Genomic DNA, 17,139 nt, shown 5'->3' with positions numbered 1-17,139 from the left:
ATGCGGGTGTGACAAACCAACTTGCCTCCAGCAATCAGAGTGCAAAAAAAATCCCGCAATTATGTAGATGCCCTCATTTGCATTCCATACTGTGGCTGTATGTTCTTAACGGGTACAATGCAAGCACACTTGGGCATGCTGTTCAAAATGCTACAGATCACATTTCACAATAAATTTGATGACGGTTCCACGAATGTGTAGTCTATTTGCATATTTTTCATCTTTCATGGTGGCATAGCTTTTACCATAATTGGAAATTAATGCGTTTTTTTCCCAACATCTTTTAGGGGTACCTTAGACAGTAATCAATTTTCTTCCCCCGAAATCAGATATTACATTTCAAGATGATTGATAGTTGCAAGTGAATTTTTTTTTTTTTTTAAATGATCTACATGTCTCTACAGTGTACATGTAGATACATTTCAGGATTTCAACTGTAGACTACACTAGCATCATAATTAAATACAGGATAGGCTATGTCACTTGCCTTTTCTACTATCACGTACAGCATAAGAGTTCAACATCAGCCTCTATACAGTGTACAGTACATGTATATCTAATATGACTTTCTGTGTGTTATGAAGGTATATTCCTACAGCATTGTATGAGTGATTAAAAGGATATTTAAATGCTAGAATGCTCCTCTTTGGGTTCCATTGAATTTACATGCCCGTAGCACAGATTAGGCTACACTCTACTGCTGTACAGTGTGCAGTCAGTGTAAAGTCCATACACTAAATGAGCAAGATGTACATGTATATATGTACAGTCATAGAGTTACATACATGTACATGTACACACTTATAAACACATGTGGTCTTATGGTTCAGGACATGGTACCCAACGTGACTGTTATTTGTACATGTAATGAAATGTCTACATGGCTACATATAGGTGTGCACATTTGTAGGCCTATATATTCATTGTATGCAACTACGCATGTACATTTGTATTTTGTAGGTCTTTTAAACATGATCTGTGTTGGATAATGAATACTATTACTATGTACTAGGGAATAATGCACTTAATTACGGATCTAAAATAAAAATGTAGGATTCAAGAAGCTAATAAAATACAGCTGCTACTGATTTCTGTACTGCATTTAGGAATATTGTACATGACCTCATGAATGTGGTCGTCATGGGAAAAACCCAGTTCTGAACAGATTGGAATGTGCAGATGTTGCAATGCCATAAAGGCTCTATCCTTACAACCTGTGTTGTGTGCACGTACTACAATGGGCGCCTACAATGTGCATGAATCTTAGTCAAATACACATGTACTGTACATGTATGAACATAGGCAAGGTTAAATGATTTTCACCAAAGAGCCTTGTTTTTTTTCCTGCAGAAATGTGCAATAAGATGTCCACATAAACTTCATAAAGGGATTACAGAAAACTACATTTTACACTTTTAATATATAATTTGCAATGAGTGAACTGTTAGTTGCTCAGACCCCATCAGTGAGGGCTAGAATATACATGTATGATGTAAGGTAGATTATATGCATGCCACGTACATGTATGGTCTTGTATCTAGACCTACATGTAGATCTATGCCTTTTTTTTTTCTTTTTTAATACAAAAAAAACAAAAAACAAATACAGAAACATAAATACACTGTAATTTTACTTTTTTTGTACCATTGAATGCAGCAGAGAAATCCTGAATAAGAAATATTAAGAATTCCCCTGGCTCCGGTACACTATTTTTAGCCTAAATATGTGCAGGTACTATACACATACAGTCAATAGGCCCTGAATACAGTAATAGGCCTATGGAGATTTTACACACAACTTGTGAGGTGACATTAAAACACTGACCTACATCCACAGCTGCATTTGCATATTCATTAACAAATACCAAGGGCCAGGCCTGGGACATTGACCTTACAAAGAAAAATACAAATGTTAAATTGGGGTCAAAATTAAACCTAATTAATTTATGTTTGCTTAAAATGATAGGTTTACTAATCAAAATGATTGTATGCCCCAACCCCCCCACCCCCCCCCCCCCCCCCAAAAAAAAAAAAATTAATAAATAAAATAAAAATAAAAAATTAAAAAATTAAAAAATGGAAATGAAAGTGAAAATGAAAATGAAGAAAAAAGATGGAGAAAAAAAATGGGAACATAAAAATTAAAGGTTGGCTGGTCCATGGGGAGCCATGGATACAACCAAAATCCAACAGAGCCCTCATGCATGAGTCTAGCTATTAAATCAGGAATTAGTATGCCCCATACCAGGTTCATCAGATTTAAAAGCCAAGTCGTTTCGAATAAAAACTTTAAATTGTTCAAACTCTCAAATTTGTTTAGATTTAGTCATTCATCATCAATATCATTCAATTTTAATCAATCACATTCTAAGTTTTTAGGTAGTCTAGATCTAGGATAGGAATTAGGAAGCAAAATAATTTCCTGCTTCTCTGTCACGGACTACATCATTTTTAACAACTTTTAAATCATCTTGAAAAAGCCAGAAGCAGAGCTAAAGCTGTCGACCCGACCATACCAACAAACAGTGCAGTAACAGCCGATCAATATCGACCAACACAATGTCATAAAACTGCTGGCGCTGGTAACGAACGTCAACCCGGCTCGCTTTTTGCTTGGGTTTCATTGCCAAATTTCTCTAAAGCTACAACAAAACATTCCATGAAAATTCATCACCTGAGAGTTAAATAATATACCTATTCACACATCCTTGAATAATTAAAAAATTCAACTCACCAACGCTCGGAACACAATTTGTTCCTCACGGTTACATTTTCCAGAGCAACCGTACCAGTGTTCATCACCCAGGGTAAATATTTATAGCGTATTCAGATTGTACGTTGAGCTGGAGCGGCTTGCACTGCAGTTGCACGGTAAACGTAGCAATGCATAGGCCATGCAGGTTGGCGATCTACCAGCTGCTTATCGATCAGCGCTGTGCGTACGTAGTATGGCAAACTGGTTTATGCAGCAGCAACCATATTACGTTTAGTAGGGTGGATAAGGTCAAATAGTATAATTCATAGCCTTGTCGCATAAAATTTATGACATATTCTACTTCAAAGACATTTTTTAGTAATTTCGGGCGATAAAAGCAAGAGCCTCATAAGACCCGTACCTATTTCTAGGGCAATGGTCGGTGGCGTAGCCATGGGGTGGCATGGGGTACCCCCACTGATTTGTGACGCCCCCACTGTTTGCATTAAAAAAAGTTTAGGTGGGAGGCCCTCCCCACTGCAATAATCATCCTAGCTACGCCACTGGCCCTGAGACTTTAGACTTAAAGATTGAATTTTTATATTGACTTGCCTAAAACAAAAAAGTTTGTTGATTAGGCTACAGTTGAGAAACATGTCATATTTTCCCCTGCGAAAAAACAGGGGACGACCCCCATAGATATATGACATGACAGGCATGGGGTGCTGCCCCCAAATTAATTATTTGAACCTCTCATTCGTGCAACCATCAGCACATCTTTGGGCAGCAAGGTGATACAAAAAATGGGTCTACTCATACACTTCATGATAACATTCAATTTAATCATCAACAGGAGTTATTTCATCAATGCAATGCACAATGGAGTGTAAGCATTAACAACGAAAACATCAACTTGTTTGCTCCACCATTAGATTTTTTTGGAATAGAAATAGAGCCCCCCCCCCCCCCCATGTTATATACAAATTCAGACCCTCCCCCCCCCCCTCCTCCCCAATCACTATTGTGATGGTGGACTAAGCGCTTTATCATCAGCTAATAAATTACTTCCCCATTAAACAATAAACTTAAATGGTTTCTGCCAATATTCCTCGTTGTGCCAACATTTTTAATACATATCGGCTGCATAAACTATTCATGAGACTATGTCGCCCTCCAACATCCTATGGAAAGATATCGGGAATTTCTCATACATTACAGGTGCACACACGACAGCACGAAATTTGTGTTACCTTCTAGTCGCATTCAACCGTGGGCAATTCCAATTCTATACTGATTTGCCGATCTGTTATCCCAAAGTTAATAATATAAAATAACATATGCGTGTAGACAAACATATCAATGAAGTTGGAATAATAATCTTCGATATATCTTATACAGCATTTGAAACGTTATAAAGTTCCACAAGATGAGAGGCATTTTCAAAACCCCCCTTTCGTAATGGACGCACCGCTCCGAATCTAATCAATAAAACGTCAGAAAGGTTAAACCAATCACAGCGGAGAATTTGGCCGAAAGAATTTCATTCATAACGATGCGGTCGCGGCTGTGTGTAATGCGATGAACTAAAGAAGCATTTCGGTTCAAAATGTATACACATTTGTCATTTCATTTATTTTGAAGAAAAATTCACGTTTTCCTTATTTTTCTGATCTTATATATATATATATATATATAAATATATATATGCTCACTTGGAGGAACAATTCCAAAGTCATTATAAGTGCTCGCGCACTATTTTCTCAGACAATGAGTCAATCTTTTTTATTTCCTTTTTTTTTTGGGGGGGGGGGATTCATTTTTTAGACTGGTCACTTTTATATCCGTCCTCCATTTATTACCACAAACTATCTCACTGGGGCCTACAGCTTTACAAGCTTGCTTTCATGTAGGTCCCATCATATTTCTCTTAGTTAAATCAGTACTCCATATTGACCACTTATCTTTGTTATTTATTATGTATTATTGAAGAAAAAAACAATTTGTACTTTATTTGAAATGTATGTGTAACATGAGAAATATGAAAATAAATGAAATGAAATGAAATCTTATAATTTACATTGTTGCCCATAAAGTAATTTGTGATTACCTCTCTTCATGAAACGATTGTGATGATTTATTCTAGATAGATAGAGTTTTTTTCGTCTCTCAGAACTTTATTGATTAATCTCTATATGACTCTTTTTGACTGATCAATAAAGTTCTGAGAAGATAAAAACCGGGATATAAACTTCATCTATTAAGAATAAATCATATTGTCACAATCATTTCATGAAAAAAAGAGGTAAGAAAATATATTTCAACGTTATGGGCAACAGTAAATACCCCCATGGATTGTATTTAGAATGTTGCTTGAATTTCGATTTCATTGTACGTTTCAAAATGTATTTATCACTATTTATTATTTTGTTTGTAGTCGTTTATCTTCAAAAAATGTACATGCATTACAAGGGCCGACATGAAGGCCTTCCTTCCAGGAGCCATTCGTATAGTTATGGTTTTAATAGGGTTATATTAAGTACCCACACTGCCGATAAAAACAAGGGAGAACAGGCATGACACTTGCCCTTTTTTTAATCTGAGGGTGCCCCCCCCCCCCCCGCTTGACATATTTCTCATTGAATGATTGACAGTATTTTTTTCAACTCATGTTCCTCATATTGCATTTCTTTTCATTAGTTTTTTCCTGTTTTGTATCAGTTAGCATTGCTTTGTATTATTATCATATTAAATTATTTGTGTTTTTTATTCCCCCCTGTTCTATACTTAACATAACATTAAGATTACATCGTGTCATCAATATACCCATAATCTTTATTTATTTGGTACCACGCATGTAATTAAAACGAAGTTCCATGTATGATATGTGGATAATAAAGTATTGAATTGAATTAAACTCATATTCAAGATACTTTCGTTAAACAAAATTAGTATTTACTGATCCACCCTCGAGAGGGACATCGAGAGGGGTGTATCACCATTAGAGGCAGATGCATGATGTAAAATAATGGACTATTCATTTTTTTAAAGATTGATAGGATGGACATGCCATCACATAATGTTAATAAAATTCACCAATACATATCCACAACTCAAGGTATTTAAGGCGCTTCAGTATTACTTAAGCTCTTCTAGGCTACCGATACGCGCATATCGTGGAAATATTGTGAGAGAATGGGAAAGCGTGTGTGTTTTTTATTATAGGGTTGGGATGACATGAGCCCCTGAACACTGGGGAACTGATGGGGGGGGGGGGGCAGTTGCTCCCCAAATAAAATTCAAACGTGAAATGACATGATTTTCCGGGATTCTTTTGAACAATTTTTTTTTTTATGCGTTTGTTGGAAAATTAGAATTTCCCAAATTTACATTCAGGCAAAAAAATAATGCTCACCTACCCGTAATTAAATACCTAAAAGGGCCCCTGTGCTTCCGGGTGTTTTGCCCTCGGAAATTTGGAAATCGCGCCGGCCTATAACCCCCCCCCCCCCCTTGAGCAACAATAAAAAGGGTAAATTTCTGGTCACAATTATTTTTTGGGGGGGGGCAGGGGGGCCAAGGCCCGCTCAGCCCCCCTGGATCTGCGCCTGGCGAAGGGCATGCGCATCCTCTTTTTTTAGGGGCGGGGGACAAGTTTCATAAAAAATGAAAATAATATTTTTGGGGCGCTTAATTCATTTCAAAGTCTTACAATCATTATCTACAACTGAACATTGCAACTTAAACCTGTCTATTAATTAAAGGAAAGTGTATAAAATATGGGCATATCGGATGGAGAAGAGGCTGTTTTACGCTAGGATGGTCGCATGAGATGTATTTGATTCACTTGAAAGGGCACTTTTATCACAAAACATTTTCTTTATTTTTGATAAAAGTAACTTATTATAAGAATTACACACTAGCTATCGTGGAATTTTTTGCAATACGTTTTCAACCTCGTAACTCTTACTTCCTTTCAACTTTCTATTATTTTCCTTTATTCTTCTATTCTTCATTTTGTTCTTAAATATTTATATTTTATATCGTTATAAGGCGTATCCAACACAAGTATATTATGCTTTTAGGAAGTACACCGTATTCCCTATATTTAAACTGTTGCTATGCTAAATTGATTATGTCATTATGTATGTATAAAGGTATAACTTTTGTTAATTCGGAAAATAAATGTTACTTTGATTTGAATTGAGAAGAAAAAAAATGAATGACCGGGGCCAAGAGCCTCACTCCGCCGGTCCCGTCACCGCTAACCTCTGGAGCCTATACAAAAGTTATACCCATTTTTATGAAAGAGTTGCTAGACCGCCGTCTTTAGTGTAAAGAGATCTGGGGGCAGGGCTATTTTTTGCAGGTGATCATCAAACAAATCTACGGAAGCGTTAAAGTGCCATTCTACTTGACGAGATATTTCATCTTGTCAAGTCGACTTAATATCCATATCATGTCGACATGTAAAGATATTTAACCTACCATGTCGACTTATCAACTTTTATTAGTCGACATGGCGAAATAAATTATCTTGCCAAGTCGACTTCACAAAAAGTTCATGTCGTCATGGCGACATAAGTTATCTTACCAAGTCGACTTCTAAAAAAATACATGTCGTCATGGCGACATATATTATCTTACCAAGTCGACTACCCAAAGAGTAATGTCGACATGGCGAAATAAATTATCTTGCAAAGTCGACTTCACAAAAAGTTCATGTCGTCATGGCAACATGTATTATCTTGCCAAGTCGACTTCACAAAAAAGTTCATCTCGTAATAGCGACATAAATTATCTCACCAATACCCCATTCACAGTGGTTTTGAAATTTGTAGCGGCGTTGTAGCGGAGCGGCGACACCGCCATAACACCGCTACAAATGCATTCACAGTAGAAAAGTTATCCCGCTGCAGCAGCGGGATAAATATCATGTACCCATTCACGCTGCAGCGGGTGATTTTTATTACCTCCGTAACAAACACGTGTATGCATGGCTCATGACCCGCGAGTGACCCCGATATGACCGGAAATACTTCAGCGCGGGGTTTTCGTAAACATGTCAAGTTGCTTTTTGTATCCTCGATCATATTACTTTTTAAAAAACTAGCATTTTTATTGCTTCCAGTCAGAATGTTTTAATTTTTTGAAGTGTGAAATATTTTTATTTGGATAATTATAATATCTACATAATAATAAAATCAATTTGAATCCACTGGTTACTTTATTTCTATTTCACTTTATGTTCCCCATTGCTGGAGAACAGAGGTCAGTGATAGGTAAGTAAACAAATCACACGTGTTTGTCGCGGTGTTATAGCGGCGAGCCTTCACACTGAGTAAACACCGCGACAGCAGCGGGACTGTCCCGCTGCTGTAGCTAGGCGAACCTAGCGATAGTTTGTCGCGGCGTTATCGCGAGGCGATGTTATCCCGCGATAGTTTATAACGGGTCCGAGCCTTCACACTGAAGACAACACCGCGACAGCAGCGGGACAGTCCCGCTGCTGTCGCGGTGTTTGAGGCCACTGTGAATGGGGTACAAGTCGACTTCCCAAAAAGTATATGTCGTCATTGCGAGATAATAGTGTGACGACTATTTCATGCAGCGCGCGTATATGGCAAGCCCTTTGTGTAAAAACCAGATAAACTCTGTTTTTCTCAGATAAACTCTGTTTTTCTCAGATAAACTCAGTTTATCAACAGTTAAACACAGTTTATCAGAAAATAATAATAATAATAATAATACATTACATTTATAATGCGCTTAATACAATGTTTCTCAGTTGATAAACTGAGTTTTTCTGATAAACTCAGTTTATCAACTGATAAACTCTGTTTATCTGTTGATTAACTGAGTTTATCATTGATAAACACAGTTTTTCTGATAAATTGAGTTTATCTGAGAAAAACTGAGTTTATCTGAGAAAAACAGAGTTCATCTGGTTTTTACACAAAGGGCTTGCCATATACGCGCGCTGCATGAAATAGTCGTCACACTACATATCTCGCCATGACGACATATACTTTTTGGGAAGTCGACTTGGTGAGATAATTTATGTCGCTATTACGAGATGAAATTTGTTGTGAAGTCGACTTGGCAAGATAATTTATGTCGCCATGTCGACATTACTTTTTGGGTAGTCGACTTGGTAAGATAATATATGTCGCCATGACCACATGAATTTTTTGTGAAGTCGACTTGGCAAGATAATTTATTTCGCCATGTCGACTAATAAAAGTTGATAAGTCGACATGGTAGGTTAAATATCTTTACATGTCGACATGATATGGATATTAAGTCGACTTGACAAGATGAAATATCTCGTCATGTCGTCAAGTAGAATGGCACTTTAACGCTTCCGTACAAATCTTCCCAAACGGGGCGTTTCTTTATCATGCTTGAATGTTTATCATTATCAGTTCTACTCTGTACCCATATGTATCTTATTGATGTTAATAATGTGTAATCTTGTACTGACATGCAAATGAAACAAATTTCCAATCATTGGACAATAAATTTGAATATGAATATGAAATTATCACCATCCTTTTTAGTTAAAAGGTTATTTTTCGACGAAGTTTCGGGAGGGAAGACCTACTGCAACATATGGGCATAGTAATTTTGAATTGCCTTTTCTCTTCCAGTCAGCTAGGGGGAACACCCTTGCGAATTAAAGTATTCATTGTATTCTTTTAATTTGTTATAATTACGTTGTCACATTGCATGTATGACTTGAAGAAAAAAATTGCCGAATAATTAATAATAATAAATAAAGTTCGTTTATTTTCAAAATGAGAAACTACTGGGAGACAGCAAATCCTTTTTCTTTAATTCCCGAAGTCCGAAATTTTAGGCAAATAATTTTTAAATCTTTGGCAGATGCGGCACGCAAAGTATAATAAAATGAGAGAAAAAAAAAAGTATTGTGGATAATGAAATACAAAATAATTATCATTCATTTATAATAAATATAGTCTTTATAGTATAGTAAAGTTCAATTTTCTTGTTTCATTTTTGTCTTTTTTTGCTTTGTTTCATTAGTTTCACCAACCCTTTTCTCGATTTAAACATACTTCACGTTACAACAAATGTATAGGGGCATCCCACCGAACAAAATGTGACATTGGCCCTCTACAGTTGATTTTGTGCACAACTCGTAGCTGCCACGACCATCCCACTCCAAACACCCCCAAATAATCATACTTTAATATTATTTCACTGGATATCATATCTCAAACACATCTCTCGGCAATTTCTTTTCTCATAAATTATGAAACTCCTGTACATGCAAACCTGATGGCGAGGACAAAATGGGTGGGAGAAATAATAATAATAAAATAACGTTTTATATACCCGGGGGCGACTTTGCGTTTTACACCCTGGCCTGGACATTTTCCCGGTAAATAGCAATGAAACTGCTTGAATGAGTCTAGTCTACGCTCCTCGATCGGGCGGGGGAGAAATGGGTCTTAGAAAAGAAATATGAAGAGAGATGAGGGGGGGGGGGGGAGGTCTTAGAAAACAAATATGAAGGGAGAGGGGTCAAGAGAATTAGAGAAATTAGGTCTTAGAAACAAATGACATGAATTTAAAAAATGAAAGACGTGATCCCACAATAATAGAAAATGGTACGAGTGCAATATTTAAATCACAGTTTATGTATTATATTATGTCGAGTGTAGTCTGTGTATGTGTCGATATGTGTACACGTGTGTTAGGGGGGGGGGGGTCCGAATCAGCAAATGGTTTGAAAGTAGGCTACACGTCAAAAATTGAAACCCTGAAGAAGGCGGAATTAAACCACAAAAACCATAATATTATTTGGTTTCTCTCTTTCCTTACTTTGATTAATTCCTTCTCTAATTTCTCTCTTTCTTTCAAGTTAGTTTTTGTTTCCTCTCTCTGCTTATGACATTCTTTGTTTCCTCTCTGTTCTTTAATTATTTATTGTTTTTCTCTATTTCCTTCTGTTGTTATTCGTTGTTTTTCTCTCACTCGTACGTCTCGATACAAAAGTATACATGTACCGCGTACCGCGACACTGGACATATAGGACGTAGGCCTACGTTGAGCATTGCAGAAGAGCTACGTGCGCGCGCAATATCTTGTCATGGATAGACTTTTCCCAGTCGGTTCCTTGAAATTTATTGGGAAAAGGTCCAGGCCAGGGTGTAAAACGCAAAGTCGCTACCCGGGGTAGCCACTTCAGTTATGAAACTGCTCTACCGGCGGCCATGTAGAAAAGAAATCGCAAGAATATCTCCCATATTGCCTGAGTTGTATAAACTATGCATAGGCCTATTATATTTTAGCTTAAGCATGTAAAACAATACCACTTCAATGTGCATCCAGGGATTGATTTATCTTGGCGAGGGCAAGATATATCTCTATCGTAGAGAAAAGAACTAGAAAAGGCTTATTGCGCAATGAGTCATTGAAATAACAAGGAAACAAGCGTGCGATGGCAAACAACATCTGTCAGTTCACTGTCATGAATAGCAGACAATAACAACATGATATTGAATCACAATCTAGCATTTTCTCTTCGTTATGTTTATCATCTGGCACGCTATTTCAGGCTTTATATAAAGCAAAAATAGAGACATGTGTTCTAACTTCTAAGAGGCCTATTTCTCATTTCCTGTTTTAAAAAAATGTAACGGACTGACAGATGATTAATTATTCCTGGATTATTCTAAAAAGAAAGAACACTCGACAAAATGAGATCATTTTTATTGCTTATCATTACAATGTTAATTAAGATATATTGATCTTTTTACTTCAGATACACTTGACAAAACAGACCGGTGTCTGATTTTTCACATTAGATACTTTCAAAGCAATGATAATCTTAAACAAAAACAAATGCAAACTTTTGAGGGTGGTAATTATTTTCAGGATGTTGTCAATGACCGATCTTGAGTTTCAGTGTATCATTAACAATTCAAATGACAAAGTGGCAGATTTATATCATTCGTGGATCAGTTGGGGGAGGGGGTGCATATAGGACATACGGGAGGACATAACAGCAACATCATCATCAACCACCACCAGGCCTGACCACCACCACCAACGACAACAGCAATAACATCACCGACAACGACAACAACCTTAACAGCAAAGATAATTATGGTGAAGCTCTGCTCATTAGGATTGTGTTGGGGTGTTCGTTGTGTGCCTCCCACCCCCTGTATCCCTCCTCTGTGACATGACGCAAATCCACCCAACATATTATAGGCAGAAAAAGGGAAAAAAAACGGAGAAGCAAAAAAATTCCAGCTTTTCTGCTTCTTTCCAAATGGACTCTTTGAAATAATTATTTTATAAAACTAATTTTGCATGAAAGTCTGGCAAATAACACGTCTTTTATAAGTAGAAAATATGAATTATTCATTTCTAAAAAGATACAGGTTACACACCCTCTTAAGGGTCTTGGTGGACAGAGGTCCCATAGGCTATTATGTTAGAGGCAAAATGATATTTTTAAAAGGGCGCCTTTGGAAGCCCCAAGCAGGGAAGGGGGGGGGGGGGGGTGTTGAAAACTGTGAAATAAGTCAGGAACTGCATATCTTCCCCCCTCTCTATCACTCTCCCTCTCCCTCTCTCTCTCTCTCTCTCTCTCTCTCTCTTTCTCTCTCAATCAAAGTTCATTTCCAACATTGTCCCTCTTACCAGCACTTGGCTCAGTTGTATGGTAGCACATTCATTTCAAGGTAAATCTTCTGTACAAGTAATTTATGGCTCAATGATCGATTAAAGAAGTACAGTTTAACTTGAAAATGGATGAAAACATAAAAAGTGCCCCTTACAAAAATCATGACATATTGAAATAAACAAGAAAAAGCAACAAATGGAAACAACAGGATGAAAGACAATAAAAATAAAAAAAAATAAATAAAGAAGCCATGAAGATGGAATCTAAGATATAACAATTGGGTGAAATAATTTTGAAGAGAGTTATGTGGCAAATAGACAATTAAACAACACCAAGATTACCAAGTGTTACTTTTATCAGCAAATATTGTATCACTTTATTACAAGAGTGAGTATAAATTTCCGATATACATATTACTTGTATGGGGTAGCTAGTATATTGAGAGCGTTTGCACAGATACGGATGAATTGAAGTGAGGAGAAATTAGATTTTGAAAGACAGACACAAAACTAAAACTATTGCACACGAAAATAAAGAGTCATGTGTAAGATAAACAACACAATCAAGGTGAAACACTTGAAACAAACACTTCAGTGATAATAATCTGATTGGTACCAGAAAAAAAAAATGGAATTAGTAATATGGAAACAATTTAGATAGAATTATATCAAAGATCTAAGTAATTAGAGTAACCCCATGACATTTTGAAAATTGTAATACATACAAGGAACGTAATCTTAAATGATGGTAACTGACTTATGGAAGAGCACTTAAAGTAAAATGTTATGCAGTTTGGTGAGGACATTTTCCACAAATCAGCTACAGAATTTTTAAAATTAACTACTTCTTAAATTATGATCTCCAACATGCTATAATCAGGCACCAAATCATTTTATTTGCCACAAGTTTGATCTCCTCCTGACGATTTCGCATACTCATAAATGTCATGTCAGTTTGAAAAGAATTATATATGTACATGTGATAAATCAAAGCAATATCTCACAACCAGATAGAGCAACAAAAGGCAAAATGTTTTCCTTTTTTTGTACATTCTATGGCATAAATTATGGCATGACAAATTAATTGATGCAAATCATAGGTGATGGTTGTCATAATTTTCATCTAAAATGTCATTTTCTTGACAAGATTATGCCTTTGCCTATCAGGAAAAGATACAAATTCAATAAACTTACAAGAAACAAAAAAGTTAGAATGACATATTTTCAAACGTGAATGATGACTTGATATATCATATGCAGTTTTCAGAAAGAACCTATTCCATTTTTTGAACATTCACAATCGGCCGTAATTATTGAATACACAGTGAAATTATAATCCCAATATTTTGCTACAAGGCATGGGCATGAATTATGGAAAACAGAGAAAAACAATTTAAGTGCTTTCTAACTGCATGGAAATGGTACTATTGAATAAAATACTATGTAAATTAGATTGGATTGATAAACTAATTTGTTCATCATATTGGCAGTTAAAATACAATAACCTGGAATTACTGAGCAAAGACATACATAGGTTTTAACGTTTTAAAGAAAATATAGTTAACTCTTGCTCTAATTAGACTTCCAAATGGATATAATCGAGGAAATACCCACTCGAGGTAAACTGAATATTTTATCTTTTTGCTTGCTGGTACGTCTCTCCATATGGCTGAGAAAGATGGATCTTTCTCTGTGGAGAGCTGAAGTCTGCATAACTAACGTATCCCATATCCTTCTCAGAGTCATTTATCAATTAGGTATACCGGCTGAAATTGTACTTCTCTGATTAATGCAAAGCAGAACGGAAGAGGGCAACTGCTCCTGACGGAATACGTCAACCCTTTTATTTTCTGACTCGCCTACAAATCTTGAATACCTACTCTATTTCAATGGAATCTGAAAAATTAGTTACATCATACACGAGTTACATCATGACAAACTTTGTAAACATGTATCAGTAGTCAGTACTGCAATATTGAATATAGTAGATACAGGCACGTACGCAGGATTTTTTAAGGGGGGGGGGGTTTTAACATTTTTAAATCGGGCCGAAAATTTCGCATCGACTCAGCCAGCCGCTTAATAAGGGGGGGGGGGGGGGGGGGGTAAGAGGACACCTTTTTTTTTGGTCACCAAAAAAATCGCAATGACTCAGCCAGCCGCTGAATAAGTGGGCGGGGGGGGGGGGTGGTAAGAGGGCACTTTTTTTCTTTTTTGGTCTCGAAATTTGAAAATTTGACATTTTGCTCCGTGGGGGGGGGGGGGGGGGGGGGGTTATACACATAAAAATACCTGAGTAGATAGAGCTGTCCATATATCTTTTTAAGTGAATTATTGAGAGGGGCTGAGTAAGCTTGTGTTCCAACACATTTTAAAGGTATCGAGTAACTTTGTCTCAGATTCAAAAACAAAATCCTGGATTTAGCTCATGCTACAATGATAATTATAAACCTTTAGGTCAGTCAGGAACCCCATGACTTTTACAAGCCGATCGCCTGTCTTATTATCAAGCTATTTATGATTGGAATTCAAAATTTCAAAATTTGTTTTCAACACTACAGTCTGTGGGGGAAAACGAGTATGGTAAAACCGGTCAATCAAAGATTTGTTTACTTTTTTGAGGCACTTTTTTTAGGGCTTCAATATTACAACATATCACAGACACTGATAACATGTAGGGCCATGCATCTCAGATTTAACATTGTTAAATGATGCCTTTTACAACAAACGTTTCCAAAATCACAAAAAATGGACGAATGGCAAATATTAAAGTGTGTGACCTGCTATATGCACAAGAATTCTGTTGATAGTTCTGCTTTTACAACAAATGTCAGTGATATTACTGGATATTACAAAAGGGTCATTCAATAGTTTGTTCTATATATAAAGACATTTTTTAGGACATAAACCAGAAACATGTTTATAACCTCCAAGCTCTACAATGTTTCATTAAACAAAATTGTTTAAACTGCAAAGAGAAATATTACCATGTCCGTTAGAAAAACAAATGAAACGTAATTTATACTGTATGCTAAAGCGAGAATGAGTATTCTACATCATTTCATAAAACATAGTTTTTTTTAATAGAAAAGATTGATCAGAAGCTGTATTCATTAAAATCATTATTGCTTACTGAAGATGAAATCAACATTATTTACAATTAAACTAATATACATTGTCTCTTTGCAATAAAATGAATATTTCACTATACTAAAAATAAAGAGAATTCATAAAATTCTTTAATATATATATCAAACCAAATATCCCATTACAGAAATGAGTCCTATATTTTGTGCAAAGCAGCAAAATGCAAGAACATGAAATAAATAATATTATCTTATAAATAATATATAACTCTGAGCAGTTTCAAAAAATGAAAAAAAACCATTATCTAGACAGCCAATGCACTGTATTCCTCAAATGAAAAACAAAACAAAACAAAAACAAACTAGAAGGTGCAATTTACACATATAATACAGGCAGTCATGGTATATAAATTTTGAGAAGATATTGCACAAATAAATGAAATATGGTAGTAAAACACAAATGGCATCTTCTGATTGCTTTTCATGAGAGGTGTATTATTCTCAGACTACTATTTAAATAGTTTGGAACCAGAAGGGCACTAACGCTGTACAAAAAAATAATAGGTGGATACCCCTCTGGCACCAAACAAAAAATATCTACACCTACAAATAATAAAAAATGAAAATAAAGTCTGCCTCGTCAAGTTCAATAAAGAAAATTAGATAATTACAATCAAGTGTCATCATTTACATAATACATTTGGATTACAATAATAAGAATAATTTGTTTGGTTTTACCATTAATAGGTTAACCTCTTTGATACCATCACCAATATATTTCAGTACTGTAGAATAATGCCAATATACACCATGTAGTACCGAATGAACAATATGTAATTCTTCTATATATTTATAATTTTCCATAGATAGAGCCCAAAGTATTTTGTCAATTGCTGTCCAATCCGTTACCAAGAATGGGGAAAATAGAATAATTACTCTTTTCTTGTTATTTGATCTGCTCAAAGCTTTAATAGGTCTAACCACCTCACAGAATCATTGGGAATACTGAAAACTTTGATGTGTTTAGTAACGTATTGGACAAAATACCTTTGACCTGCCCAGATACAACTGCATTATTTACACTCCTTGTAAATATGACGTCTTTTTTTGTAACACAAAACTGATTGGTAAAATGGTTGAGTTAGGGCCTTTGTTGAATACTTTACGATGACAGCTTTAGTATGTATGTTTCAAGGCTCGTCATAAACAATCCTTGAGAATAAATGAAACATTGTATGGAATAATGAACGTTATGAATATACAACAAACTGTAGTTATATTAGGCATGCTTTAGCACTGCCTAGTGAATAAGGGTATTCAAATGTTCCCGCACAGGGTGATAATCTGAACCAAAGAATATCATTGAAAATATGCTAAATGAACTTAGTAAGATAAAGTACTGGAGTTAAAGAGAAGGTTGAGTTCTGGGAAGAGGTGAAAAATAATTTGTGAGTATTATCATTCTTATTATGCAAGTGTGGAAGAACATCAGATTAAACATGTTCCCTGAAAAGCATGGCTCTTGAAATGCCTTCATATTGTAAATATGTCATGTAACATCGTAAAATCCAGAGTAGGATTTTTACGTGTTCATGTGTTCGTGTAGTCCCATATACATCTTTCTGTGTACAGTGTTTGTAACTTTACCAAGACTTGGCCAAATTTCTGATCATTTTGATGATTCCAGAACCTTGCAATACAC

This window comes from Strongylocentrotus purpuratus, unplaced genomic scaffold (genome assembly GCF_000002235.5).
Source record: "Strongylocentrotus purpuratus isolate Spur 01 unplaced genomic scaffold, Spur_5.0 spur5_scaffold_15, whole genome shotgun sequence".
Lineage (NCBI taxonomy): Eukaryota > Metazoa > Echinodermata > Echinoidea > Camarodonta > Strongylocentrotidae > Strongylocentrotus > Strongylocentrotus purpuratus.
The sequence above is the reverse complement of the archived record's forward strand: the minus strand, read 5'-3'. Positions refer to the sequence as shown.